At 39.4% G+C, this 12,397-nt stretch overlaps 2 long non-coding RNA genes across 2 annotated transcripts; both read left to right on the forward strand.

The window, feature by feature from the left end:
- Positions 1 to 209: 209 nt before the first annotated feature.
- On the forward strand, positions 210 to 5,480 carry LOC138948155 (uncharacterized). Its single transcript, XR_011449908.1, has 4 exons — positions 210 to 414; positions 714 to 794; positions 4,437 to 4,483; positions 5,236 to 5,480. It is a non-coding gene; the product is annotated as an uncharacterized lncRNA (long non-coding RNA).
- Positions 5,481 to 9,943: 4,463 nt separating this feature from the next.
- On the forward strand, positions 9,944 to 11,953 carry LOC138948051 (uncharacterized). The gene is made up of 2 exons (XR_011449866.1): positions 9,944 to 10,799; positions 11,290 to 11,953. It is a non-coding gene; the product is annotated as an uncharacterized lncRNA (long non-coding RNA).
- The last annotated feature ends 444 nt before the right edge of the window (positions 11,954 to 12,397 follow it).

Here is a 12,397-nt window from a genome sequence, read left to right on the forward strand (position 1 = left end):
TGTTTGTTCAGCTCATTGGCACGAAATGCATCTTGCAAAATATCAATTTGTTGAATGAAAACGGAATAAGTGACGTTCTAACATTTATCTGCTTGCAAAAACAATCGCAAGGATAGATCTATCTGCTTCATTGACTGACAGATTTTCATTGACTATTTTTAATATATTTTTAATATATTTTTAATTTAATATTTTCATGACGGCTCGGTTTGCAGGCTCTCCGATTAGATCTATCTAGTGTTTGTGTTCTTAGATTTATTGGCCATGTGGGCTGTTTACGATCATAACACAGTGTTGGTTTGTGCTGGTGCAATCTGCAGATCAAAGGGGATTGACCACATGGTGATGCAGTGATCAATGCAACTTGTGTTCACCACTCAATGCCTTCTACCAATCTCAATGGCAAAACGAAAGGTACAGTAATATGCTTGTGATTTCACATTATGTAATGTCTCTGGCGATCAACATAGTTTTTAACTCTAGTCTAACTGATCATGCTTATTACTATTAGTATTCAATTACATACGATATATTCTCCGCCCCAGCTCCACCCTCACCCCATAGCACTACAGTCCAACAACTACACCTCTAAAAGCCCCCCCCCCCCCCCCTACCCTCCGTGCAACATATGGTCATAGGGAGTGCTCTAATTGTTCCAGAACATACCCGACCACACTCATACACAGGGTACTGACAAAGGAACTTTTTTTCAGTCTCCATCAGGGCTGTCACCTAATATATGCAGACAGGTGTAACGGACGTTTTAGCAGCCACTGTACCACACATGTCATAAGGTAAATATAGGTATGTTAGTATATTTACAAACTGTTCACTCTGTTGGTTTTTCTTGCAGCATTTATTCAGAAACTCTGTAAATTGTGGCAATTATGCAGACGTTCAACTTATTATTGAAGAAATAGAATCAAAATTGGTTTATTAAGTATTTGAATTTTGATCATGTGATCAGAGAAACAGTTTCTTGAACAGCTAAGCTACAAGTGAAGTACAGTCGTCTCCGCTTAGCTCGTCCCTCTCGGGACCGAAAAATTCGCGACGAGCTAACCGGCCGACGAGCTAAGCAGCGGACGAGGTAAACGGAGTCCAATTTCCCTGGGGGATATGCTGCGACGAGCTATCCGGCGAATTCGTCCAGACCAATATTAAAAGCACATAAACACTTGTAAACGGGTGTATCAGGTTCTGAGATAACTATCAATCTAGTAGATCATCCTCGAATAGCCCTTTGTTCACAACATGACATTTTACCGTGTCTACAAACCAGAAGTAATCCTTTCATCACCGTGGAGTAGGAGCTATGATGTGCAATGGTCAAATGACGAATTTCTGTTCATAGACTCGGTAAGATGTTGATAGAGTTTATATTCGTTTCGCATATTGGGTTTGTAACATGTGTTACTATGAAAATAACAGAGAGATAGGCAGAAGAGAGAGAGAGAGAGAGAGAGAGAGAGAGAGAGAGAGAGAGAGAGAGAGAGAGAGAGAGATGTAAACCATGAAACAGAAAGCACATTTCTTGGGATTTTTTTTATTAAATCCAAAAATAAGCAGTCCAATGAGAAGAATTTTAAATGAAAAACCAAGTAAACACGGCGCCAGAAAAAAGTTAAACACACACAAACACACACGCAAAAAAAGCACTAACTCATTTGCGTGCTTACATACACACACACACAAAACACACACACACCATTTTCAAAAACATGCACATCAACAAAAAGTCTGCGCAACAAAACCATAACAAACAAACAAAAAACTAAAACAAAAAAAAACAAAAAAAATGGAAGAAACTAAAAACTACGATCCAGCCGACTTGACTGACTTTGTCTTTTTCGGTGATCTGAGCTAATTGGTATGCACACACACATGAACACACATACATGTACATGTACACACTCCCACTGTGTCCATACTTTCCTGTACATTAAGACGCTTATGCTTTCCGAATGTGTCTATACTTTCCAACTGGGTAGACAGTTCACAGTTATGCTTTCTTGGACAGTGAGCAATATTTTTGAATGGTCCACCCAAGCACTCCAGTGAAACGGACAATGCTTTTATTGGCAGACTAAGGCTCTCCAACGCCTTTGTTTTTCCAGGTGTTATTCTGTACCCAAAATTATCATTAAATCTTTTTTTCTGAAACAAAGTAGCAAAATCAGATAAACAGCGCATGTTTTCTTCTTTGACATTCAATTCGAAAAGTCTGGCAGTTTATGGAACGTTCTTTTGTTACTGTCATCCTGTCAGAAGACGTCATCGCTGACGACACAATGTCGTTATGACGAGCTATCCGGCGTAAATGACGTCACACCATGCCTTGGGACTGGAAAGTTTGGTCGAGCAAAGCGGCGGACGAGCTAACCGGCGGACGAGCTAACCAGCTTAATTTTACAGATACAAAGAAGGACGTCAGCCCGGGGAAAAAATATGGCGACGAGCTAAACGGCGGACGAGCTAAGCGGGGTCGAGCTAAGTGGAGTCGAGTGTACAAGGACAACAACATAAACAGGTGACTGGAGACTCAGGCATTGTTTTGTTTTTATAATATGCACAGCAATGTTTACTCAGTACTGGGGGGGGGGGGGGGGGGGTGGATTTAAAGTGTTCTTTTGGCTTCCAGAGAGGTGCTACGCCTGTTAAGATGGAAATGAAATAGAATAGTTGATGGTAAGGGTTATCACAAAACAGCAAGGATAATGCTGCATGCCTGTATTTTCAGTTTGAGTTTAAAAAAAAATTAAATACTAGTTTTCTGATTAGGCCACAAAAAAAATAGGTCTGTTTACGGTAACCCGACCGACCCTAGTTTTTTCGCGCGACCCTAGACTTTTTTTTGGCATTTGGGGAAAAAAAAAAAATCTTGGTTTTTTTGGCAAAATAACTTAAAAATATGTTTTTTTGGAAAAAAAAACACAAAAAAACAACAAACCAATCCCGACCTACCGACCCTATTTTTTTTGGCCTATGTTACCGTAAACAGACCTATTTTTTTTTTTGGCCTTAGCTATAATTCACGTGAGAATATTATAAGATGCTACCTTTTTTGACTCACATGCGAAGCAAAAGTGAGTCTATGTACTCACCCGAGTCGTCCGTCCGTCCGGAAAACTTTAACGTTGGATATTTCTTGGACACTATTCAGTCTATCAGTACCAAATTTGGCAAGATGGTGTATGATGACAAGGCCCCAAAAAACATACATAGCATCTTGACCTTGCTTCAAGGTCAAGGTCGCAGGGGCCATAAATGTTGCCTAAAAAACAGCTATTTTTCCCATTTTCTCTGAAGTTTTTGAGATTCAATACCTCACCTATATATGATATATAGGGCAAAGTAAGCCCCATCTTTTGATACCAGTTTGGTTTACCTTGCTTCAAGGTCAAGGTCACAGGAGCTCTTCAAAGTTGGATTGTATACATATTTTGAAGTGACCTGACCCTGAACTATGGAAGATAACTGTTTCAAACTTAAAAATTATGTGGGGCACATGTTATGCTTTCATCATGAGACACATTTGGTCACATATGATCAAGGTAAAGGTCACTTTGACCCTTATGAAATGTGACCAAAATAAGGTAGTGAACCACTAAAAGTGACCATATCTCATGGTAGAAAGAGCCAATAAGCACCATTGTACTTCCTATGTCTTGAATTAACAGCTTTGTGTTGCATGACCTTAGTGTATGATGTCATTGCTAGGTTTAGTTATGTAAAGGTCAAGGTCAAGCATGTGAGTCGTATGGGCTTTGCCCTTCTTGTTTAATTTTTTTTATAAGATTAGCTCATTGAGTCTGACAGGAACATAATTGAGGAATGCTTATAATTTCTTGGCCAGCTAAAAAAAATTAAAACCCTTGAAATGAAGTTTACGCAGGTTAGATGTGAGGATATCTTAATTGGGATAATGCATTTACCAGTAACTACAACGAGAGATTTACTTAGAAAAACTGAAGTCATTCATAAACAATAATTATGATTACAATCACAGAGTAAGGGGAAACATGGCCTTTGGTCTGGAACAGCAACTGGAATGGTCTACTTGTCAAACCTGCCTGAATGTGCTTTTTTTATTTTTGTATACCTAGCGTGAACGACGTTTAGGTATTTGCAGACTAATTATTGTATTGCTGTTGTTTGTTTGTGAGTTATGTTATGGTGTGTCCTAAATTGGTCGGAATTTGTTGTGTAACAGTATGTTCTCATTTGTAATTTGTTTCTCCATGACCCCAGAGGAACAGACTTCATATTAAAACCTTGAGACCCTGAAAATACTTGCATACTAAATTTTTTTTTTATTGGGGATAGGCAAGCTCTTGAATTCTTCAAGCCTTGAGAAACTTTCCAGTCTGATATACATGTACCAGAAAAAAGTGTGATCCTAACAATAACATGAATACTTAATTCAATATGTGCAGGAGCTACTTCGGCAGACCCATATGGCTAGTATCACAATGCAGGGAAGGTGAGTTCATTGATTTATGTTTTTTTCCACCTTTTCTGTGTTTGATGTAAGCCGTGATTACCCGATGAGAACTTCAAAACATGTTGCTGACTTGCGAAAACCCAACCATGACATCTGATGTAGTTGTGTAGCCCATCTAGAGGATAGAACATCTAATTTCGTGATAGCATAGCAATGTTGTGTACCTGACTAAATCTCTGCACATCACAGTGAAGTCTTACTTTATGATCATATGATTCAATACCCCCCCCCCCCCCCCCCCCCCCCCCCCCCGACTAAACAACGAAGAGCAGGCACTACACACTCACATAACTACCAACTCCACAATGTCATTTCAGAATCAAGCAATCAGGAGAATGAAAGGATTCACCAGTGCTCCGCCACTCGGTTGGATAGCCATCACTATGCACAACAAAATCCATTATTGAGGGTTTCTTGGTCGTTTCTGAAGCTAGGGCTTGGAAGCTTCACATACAAATATTCCTAAGAAAAATCCTTGTCCTTGAGTAAGATTCCCAGTGAATGGGGCCGAAAACAACAAAAATGAATACTATTTTTTTTTTAAATCAAAACATTGTTAAATTTGTTATCTTACTCATTGTGAAAGTCTGACCAAATCTGCGACATTGAGGCAAACAAGTTGGGGTGGCCCTTTAACTAAATACTCTGAAACCAGCAGCTGCTTTAAGTAATTGTATGTGTGTTGTCATTATGTACTGCTTGCACTAAATGCATTTTCTTTATCTCCTCAGAATCGAGCCACCCAGAGAAAGACCATTGACATGCAGGGCGCATAGTAAAACATATAGAATTATGGCGTGCAAGTCGGTCGACAGGTGCCAGCCATTATCATCATAACAAGCAATGCAGATCATAGTTCCTTATGTTTTATGTTGTGCACAAGTCCCTAGATCTGCTTTAATTTTAATGTAGAATTTCATTATCAGATAATTTGAAACATTTTGTTTAATTAAATTGTAAATACGTCCAAGTCAATTTGCAGCATTTTTTCTTTATTGTTCTTCTATATACCCTTAAAACTAACACATAGTAAAAACAAGAAATGTTTGTTCAAGGGAGATCATCTAAAGCTTTTTTTTTAAATCTGTAAAATTGCATAGTGACATCCTCCAAAAATAAAATGTCTTAAGAATAAAGGTATCTACACGGGTTGTCTACCTATTTCTTGATAGCTTTGCTTTTAAGTATAACTTTTTTTCTCAGAATATTTTTTTAAGGGGAGGTGGGCCAGTGCACTACCTTTTTTTTAATTTTGAATGTTTTATTGTGTCTGAATGTTATTTTATGAAAGAAATGAACAAATGATGACAAAGAATAGTCACTTTTTGTATTTTCGGTTGCTGGTTTTTGTTTTACGCGACAAAAACAGTCAAAATACAGACAAAAGTGGAGTACAGGAGATACACGGATTTTCATCAGATGTGATTGTCACACTTCTAATTATTGTTTTATTTTATCCTTCTGGGTATGCTCTAGGGGATTACGAAGCAGATCTTGTTTATTATATTTATATTTGGAGTTAGGAACACTTCTTTGTTACAACTGTCAAACTTTAGGGTAACGCTTGCGAAATTATTTTTTGAAATAATCTGGATATGACTATAATAAAATTTCAGCAAAATCCCTTCGTAATCCCCCAGAATGTTGTATTCTGCACAAACTACAAAAGAAAATATTGCTCTAGCTAAATTACAGCCAGAGAAATCGCGTAACCCAAGACGTAACCGTAGGCAAAATGGCTGAACTGAGAAAAACGACATTGAAGATTGAACACCACAGAAACACTATTGAAACAGACACACAAGGACAAAACTGTGTTATGAATGAACAGCTTAGTTTATTTGAATTGCAAACTACTTAGCCTTTAGCACGCCAGCAGAGAATTTATGCGTCCATCCCTTCTTTCCCTCTGTCAACCAGCATGGGGATACTGCCCCAGCGCTAAACGTGTATCAATGACCCGATTCTCGTTTGTATTTGCATGCGAGAATAACGGTATTTTTAACGGTAACTTACTTGAGCCAAAACGAGACTTATTTCCTTCCGTTATCTCGTCGATGTGTTGGTTTCCTCGAAGTTTTCTGCTTTTGTTTTTACATCGATACAGTACTTTGGTGCTTCGACAAGCAAGATGGAGGATGATGAGTTTGAAACTTTCGTTTGATTGTTTTTTGACAACAAATCGTACGTGGAATCTGAACGATTGACTGAGGAAGCTCTTCGCAATGAACTGTGTATCGCGGTGAAGAAAATGACACAGTTCGTCAAGACAGTGACGGAATTTACGAAAGTGCAGATTGATACAAACAGTTGCTGATCCAGTTTCGTTCGGGAAATGGCAGGCCCAGCAAACATTACCGATAATCTGACTGATGTTGGATACTTTCTCCTGTTTTTGTTTTTTTTGCGTAGCAAATGCTCAACTTGCTTGTCGAGGAGATACTGCACAGAAACTGACTCAAATTCAGCGCAAAGCAAGCCAGTGCCGAGACGTAAAAAGTGTGCTGCATGGCGTGTTCGGAAATAGCGACCTGTGGATCTGCGTGGAGATCAAAGCTTTCCTCTGTATCGGAAACACCGACAGAATCCAAACTTTGGCCTAGTACCAGCGGAACTACTTGTTGTTGCTAACCGAACTAATAAAGACATTGTCCTCTTTCTTATTTCGAGCCATTGTTATCGTATCAAAGGTTGTTTCTCAAGGAAAAATTCGCTTTCGGTTGTCACCGATCGTTTGATGTGTAACCAGGATGATGTAAAACCGAGTGAACTTCGGGTGTTCCCGTCATGGCCGAGAGTCTCTTCGGTAGTTTCCGTATGCAAAATTCGTAAGCTGAGCATGCGCACTCACAAAGTAAACTGGTTCCCGATTTCGGTTTATGAAACGAACCAATGGATGTCGAGTACCTTCCAAATAAGGATATTTCCGTTCGATTACGATTGCTGCCTTTGCAACGGACAAGTGGCTGAGTGAATGGAACATTCATCAAAACACTGATGTCATGTTATAGGTCAAGAGCTGCTGCGCAGTTTCGTATGTTGTGAATGCACTGTTTTGCTGAGGACAAAGCCGTAACTAGCCTTTGAAATGAGAAAATTTTTGGCGGGGGAATATCGACTACAGAAGACAATCAATGCCACACATGTTCACATTTTGTCTTTATTGACAGATAAATAGGACACTTTTGACAAAAACACCGACACACATGGATGATAGGTATGTTATGGAAACATAATCTGCTAAAATACCCAAAACAGTGTTTTGAACGATTTGGTCAATTTTGCACTGGCCCACCTGCCCTTAAGAAGTTTTATTCAAGGGAGGCAATACAAAATATTTACAAATATGTGTCCAATTGTGTGCTTACAAATATTAACATTTCTTGTAGCCCCAAGAAGTGTGTTTTGTCTTGTAAGTATTGTGATTTGAGAGCTTTAGCACTGAATGCTTTGCATCCTAGTGTGAATAGCATTGTAAAGCTTGCCTCTTGCTAATTTAGAGCAGTAGAATAGAAAGCAGCCTACTCCACAATCTTCTTTCATATTCTGTGCATACTCCTTGACAAGAGAACCACGAGATTTGTTTTTATTCCGATGTTGCCTTTTCTATTCAATTAAATACTTAAATCCTACGTGCAACACAAACCTTTTTTGTGTTGGTTTGTTTGTTTATTTTTATATTTTGTAAGTATAGACCGTACTAGAGACCAGTCTTTCACCGCCGTATGATTGATCTGGAAATCTCCGCTAAGCAGTTCAATAACATAATTAGTACATGGCTAAAGCATTTTTGCTACTCCACTCAAAATATGTCTAACTACGCACTCGTACTCTCTCCCTAACATAACACTTGTTCATGCAAAATTGTTTGCGGATTAGTAAAATTTGCGTGAAATATTGAATTGCGAATTTTTTTAAATTTTTGTTGTTGAAAATTACGTTATCTTCAAAATAGATGAGTGTTTACTGATGCGATAAACTATTTATACAAGTTAATAAGAATGGTTTGTAAGATCAAATACAAACCAGCAATACAACTGCTGTCGATAGATTAACCCCCTTGACTTCTCTGTCTGTTGGGTCAAACTACGCCAGACATTTCTCTTCTTGTGGCTCCATAGCATGAGATACAGGCTCCGAGGCAGAAACTGCTTCGTTCTGAACTTGAATACATCGGTTCCTCTCAGTTACATAGTCTTTTAATTCCTTCTGTCGTTTCAATGCAACAGGTAATCAAGCCTGTGAGTGTTGCATACTGTATCAAGTTCTGGTGTATTAGCGATCGAAAAGTTTACGAGGTAGTTGCAGAATCGATGTTTGTACGTACCTTTCTGGTCAGTTATCAGGAGATAAAAATTAAAAACAAATGACATGTATGCAACATAAGAGGCTAAAAGGCTAAGAAACTTGATGCCTCATCTGTCTCGGTTGCTAGTCTTCATCGTTCATACTCATAGCATATAGCAATACCATTTGTTGTGTAGAATCAATATGTTATTTATTTCTGAAATAAAATATTCACGAAGAGGGTTCGATTCTGATCGAGTGAATATATGTGTCAAAAGCTGAATAAAACAATGCGTTTGTCTTTGACTGGTGAAGTAGAGCTGAAGCTTTTTGTGCTGGATGTAAGCTTAGTTGGTTTTATCACACACACACACACACACACACACACACACACACACACACACACACACACACACACACACACACAACCCTGATGTTTGTCAAAAATGTTGCATGTTCCTGCTTCACAAATGCCTGCACAAAAGCACACGGATGTACACGTACCTACCTACATACCCGTGCAAACAATCTACCACTGCAACACCACAGCCCCACACATTTATCCAAAAGTTGTCTGAATATCAATACTGGCAATCTTGGTATTAAACGGGGAACTCTACTTTCATGGCGTATGTGGTCTAGGTCTCATTTTATACAAGTCATGCTAAACCACCCTTACAAAATAAAAAGCCACACATCGTGTAAGCTAATCGACTAAGCAAAAACCAGACACGCGAACAAACAAAAAACGAATACTTTGATTTTCAACAAACTTAATAACAGATTTAGGTAAATAATTATGCCATACAAGGAACATTTCTATTGAATTCGGTCGATGCTTAGATCTAGAAAAACACCAGCTCACTTTATGGGGATTTGAATAGTGCTGTTTCATGAGTTCCAGATCTAGACTGACAAGGTAGTAGAACATTTATTTTTAGCTTGCAAAATTGAACTTGCCCTGCAGTCACCTTAAGTCGAACTGCTTTCCCTGCCACCGGGTGCAGCAGTTTGGCGGGGGGGGGGGGGGGGGGGGGGGGGCATAGAGTCGGCAAACTGGGAGTGGAACTTGACGAAATGTCCTAGTACGATAGCTTCCAAAGAAACTACAATGGTACAGTGTTTGTAGCTTCTCTTCGGATTGACGTACAAACAGCGTCAGGGCCGCTTCAAACTTACATACGGATTACGATTCCTATCCCCAGTTTCTCATGTTGGTAACCACTGGCTATTTGTCAGATGTGTCATTCTCCCACATTTGAACGATGCTGTAGTGCGAGCCGGTCAAAATGCCCTTTAGTTGTCAAACCACGTTCTCTTTTTCCGCACAAACTGTTTTGCGTTCCGGACCGGAACACACTGAGGAGATGATCATTGACTATTTCTGATTGGACAATGATGCCAACGCCCACATGACCCTAGCTACAATGTCAAGGTCGAAAAGTCGTGAATACAGACGGGATCGCCAACTCGTTGCGCGCGCTGAGCAAGTAGCGGAAAGCGGAAAAGACGATTTTGACAGTAACTTTACTTCCGGTGCAGTCTTTCAACACAGTGGAGAAGAAGGAGAATTTCGAAGGGGAGCTGGAGTTTGTGGCTCAGGTATGTGAAAAGCAAACAAACCAATACAAAAAGATCATTGCTGATGATTGAAATGAGTCATGTGAATCAACAATAAAGATTCATTGTGGACGGCACGTCATTATTTTTGTTTTTAACACTTGAAACGCGAGAGCATCTGACACACTGGTAAATCCGAAGCTGTGCACGCAAGCTGATCAGCAGATCGTTTTTCTGCAGATATCTCGCTCACATCGGCCACTATTTTAGCTCAGCGAACCGACAAATTTGCAACAGAACAATTTCTGAATGTTAGAAATTCGGCTGTAGATTTATAGATACCCTTTCTATTCCATGGTTGTTGTTTTTTCAGGGGGGAAGTACCGACATCTCAATAACTGAAAAGATGACAGCATCACCACAAAAGAAACTGCAAGAATTGCCAAAAGTAAGTAAAAATATTGACAGATCTACGGTAAAAGACTATGAAAATTTAGAACTGGAACAACAGATATTCAAGAAATAACCGATAAGTGATATATTATAACTGAACCATTGATTGATTTGAATACTACATCATGCATGGAAGTTAAAAATGGTGCAGGAACTGAAGTCAGATCAACACATCAAAAAGATCAGTGCAATATATTTGATTTCTCTCCCCTCTAGCATAATTCTGTTTTGATATAATTGTTTTTAAATTCATTGTCACTTCTAAATTGCATGCTTTATTGCAGAACGCTTGTTCTTTCTGCCTTTCAACTGCCTTTCACCGGAGCTCAGAGAGCTTGTCGACCTATTCTCCACCAAATCGTTCAACTTCAAACGTCTATCAACTGCCATTAATTAGCTATCATCCAGCTATTTGTATGGACAGTTAGACTTATTTCTCTAGAAATTTAGTTTTACTAAGGGTTTATTGTTCTGCTTTTTTTCAGACATACCGTCCCGCACCAGAATTGCCAGAGGTTGTTGCAACTACAACTTTGAAGAACTGTGTCGTGATGTACAGCAGCTTCCCGAGTCGTGGTGCCTCGCGAAGAACGAGGTGAACCAGGTGGTTAAGGTTGTTGTGCTGGAGCCTGGAGGCCAGCTTGGTTAAGGTTTGACTTTGATTTTGAGTCAGCATTTTCAGTGATTTTTCTACGCAGCTGATGGTGTTTGGATATCATTTAAAGTGTAAAGGAAAAAGTCCCCCCCGAAGCAGCGTGCTGCAGTTTAGACTGGCTTGGCGACAGTGTTGAAGTGAGTGACAAGTAACATTTTCAGTAAATCGCTTTGTGTTACAATTATTCAACACCAATTCTGAGCCAAGAGAATGATTTTTTTTTTCATTTGGAATGTTGTGTTTTATAGGTTAGGTGTGGAAATTTGGATTTGACTGTAAAGCTCTTTAGCAGAGAATGTAAATAAACTTGACCAAGAAATTATTGCGACAAATTTCAAACTCCCAAATTAAAGCATTGATTAATTCCCGTTAATTAATTAATTAAATTAAATGTCACAAGAATTTATGCTTTAATTTGGGTGCAACATGTTGAAACTTTGTTTGAGAATGTATCTACTTCATTGATTAAATATATGCATGTGTATAAATAGGAATCTTTCTTGTGTCAAATTGTGTGAATTGAGACTGAGTGAGATAGTGAATGTTGGTACATTACAGGGCCGGACTAAGCAAAGAGGAGGGGGGGGGCGGAGGTTGCCAATGGTGGTCCAGGGGGATGTTCCTCTGCCCCTTGTGGGGGTCAGGGGGCGACGCCCCCTTAAGCTGAAGGGTATATAGGTCATATTCTGAGATAGGAAAATGGTCGCTCCTTGCATGAAACGGCATAAAATAAACAATAATACATTTTTTTTAAATAAGCGAGGTACATGTTTAGGGGGAGGAGGGGGGGTTGCGCAACCCCCATAACCCCCCCCCCCTCCCCCCCCTGGTAGCCCTAGTCCGGCCCTGCATTAATTGTCACTGTATGGTGTGTGTGTGTGTCACTGTGACCAAAGATACATATGCTCTATTTGAGTTCATACAACTTCCAATTCCAT

The sequence above is a fragment of the Littorina saxatilis genome, linkage group LG15 (genome assembly GCF_037325665.1).
Source record: "Littorina saxatilis isolate snail1 linkage group LG15, US_GU_Lsax_2.0, whole genome shotgun sequence".
In the NCBI taxonomy this organism is placed as follows: Eukaryota; Metazoa; Mollusca; class Gastropoda; order Littorinimorpha; family Littorinidae; genus Littorina; species Littorina saxatilis.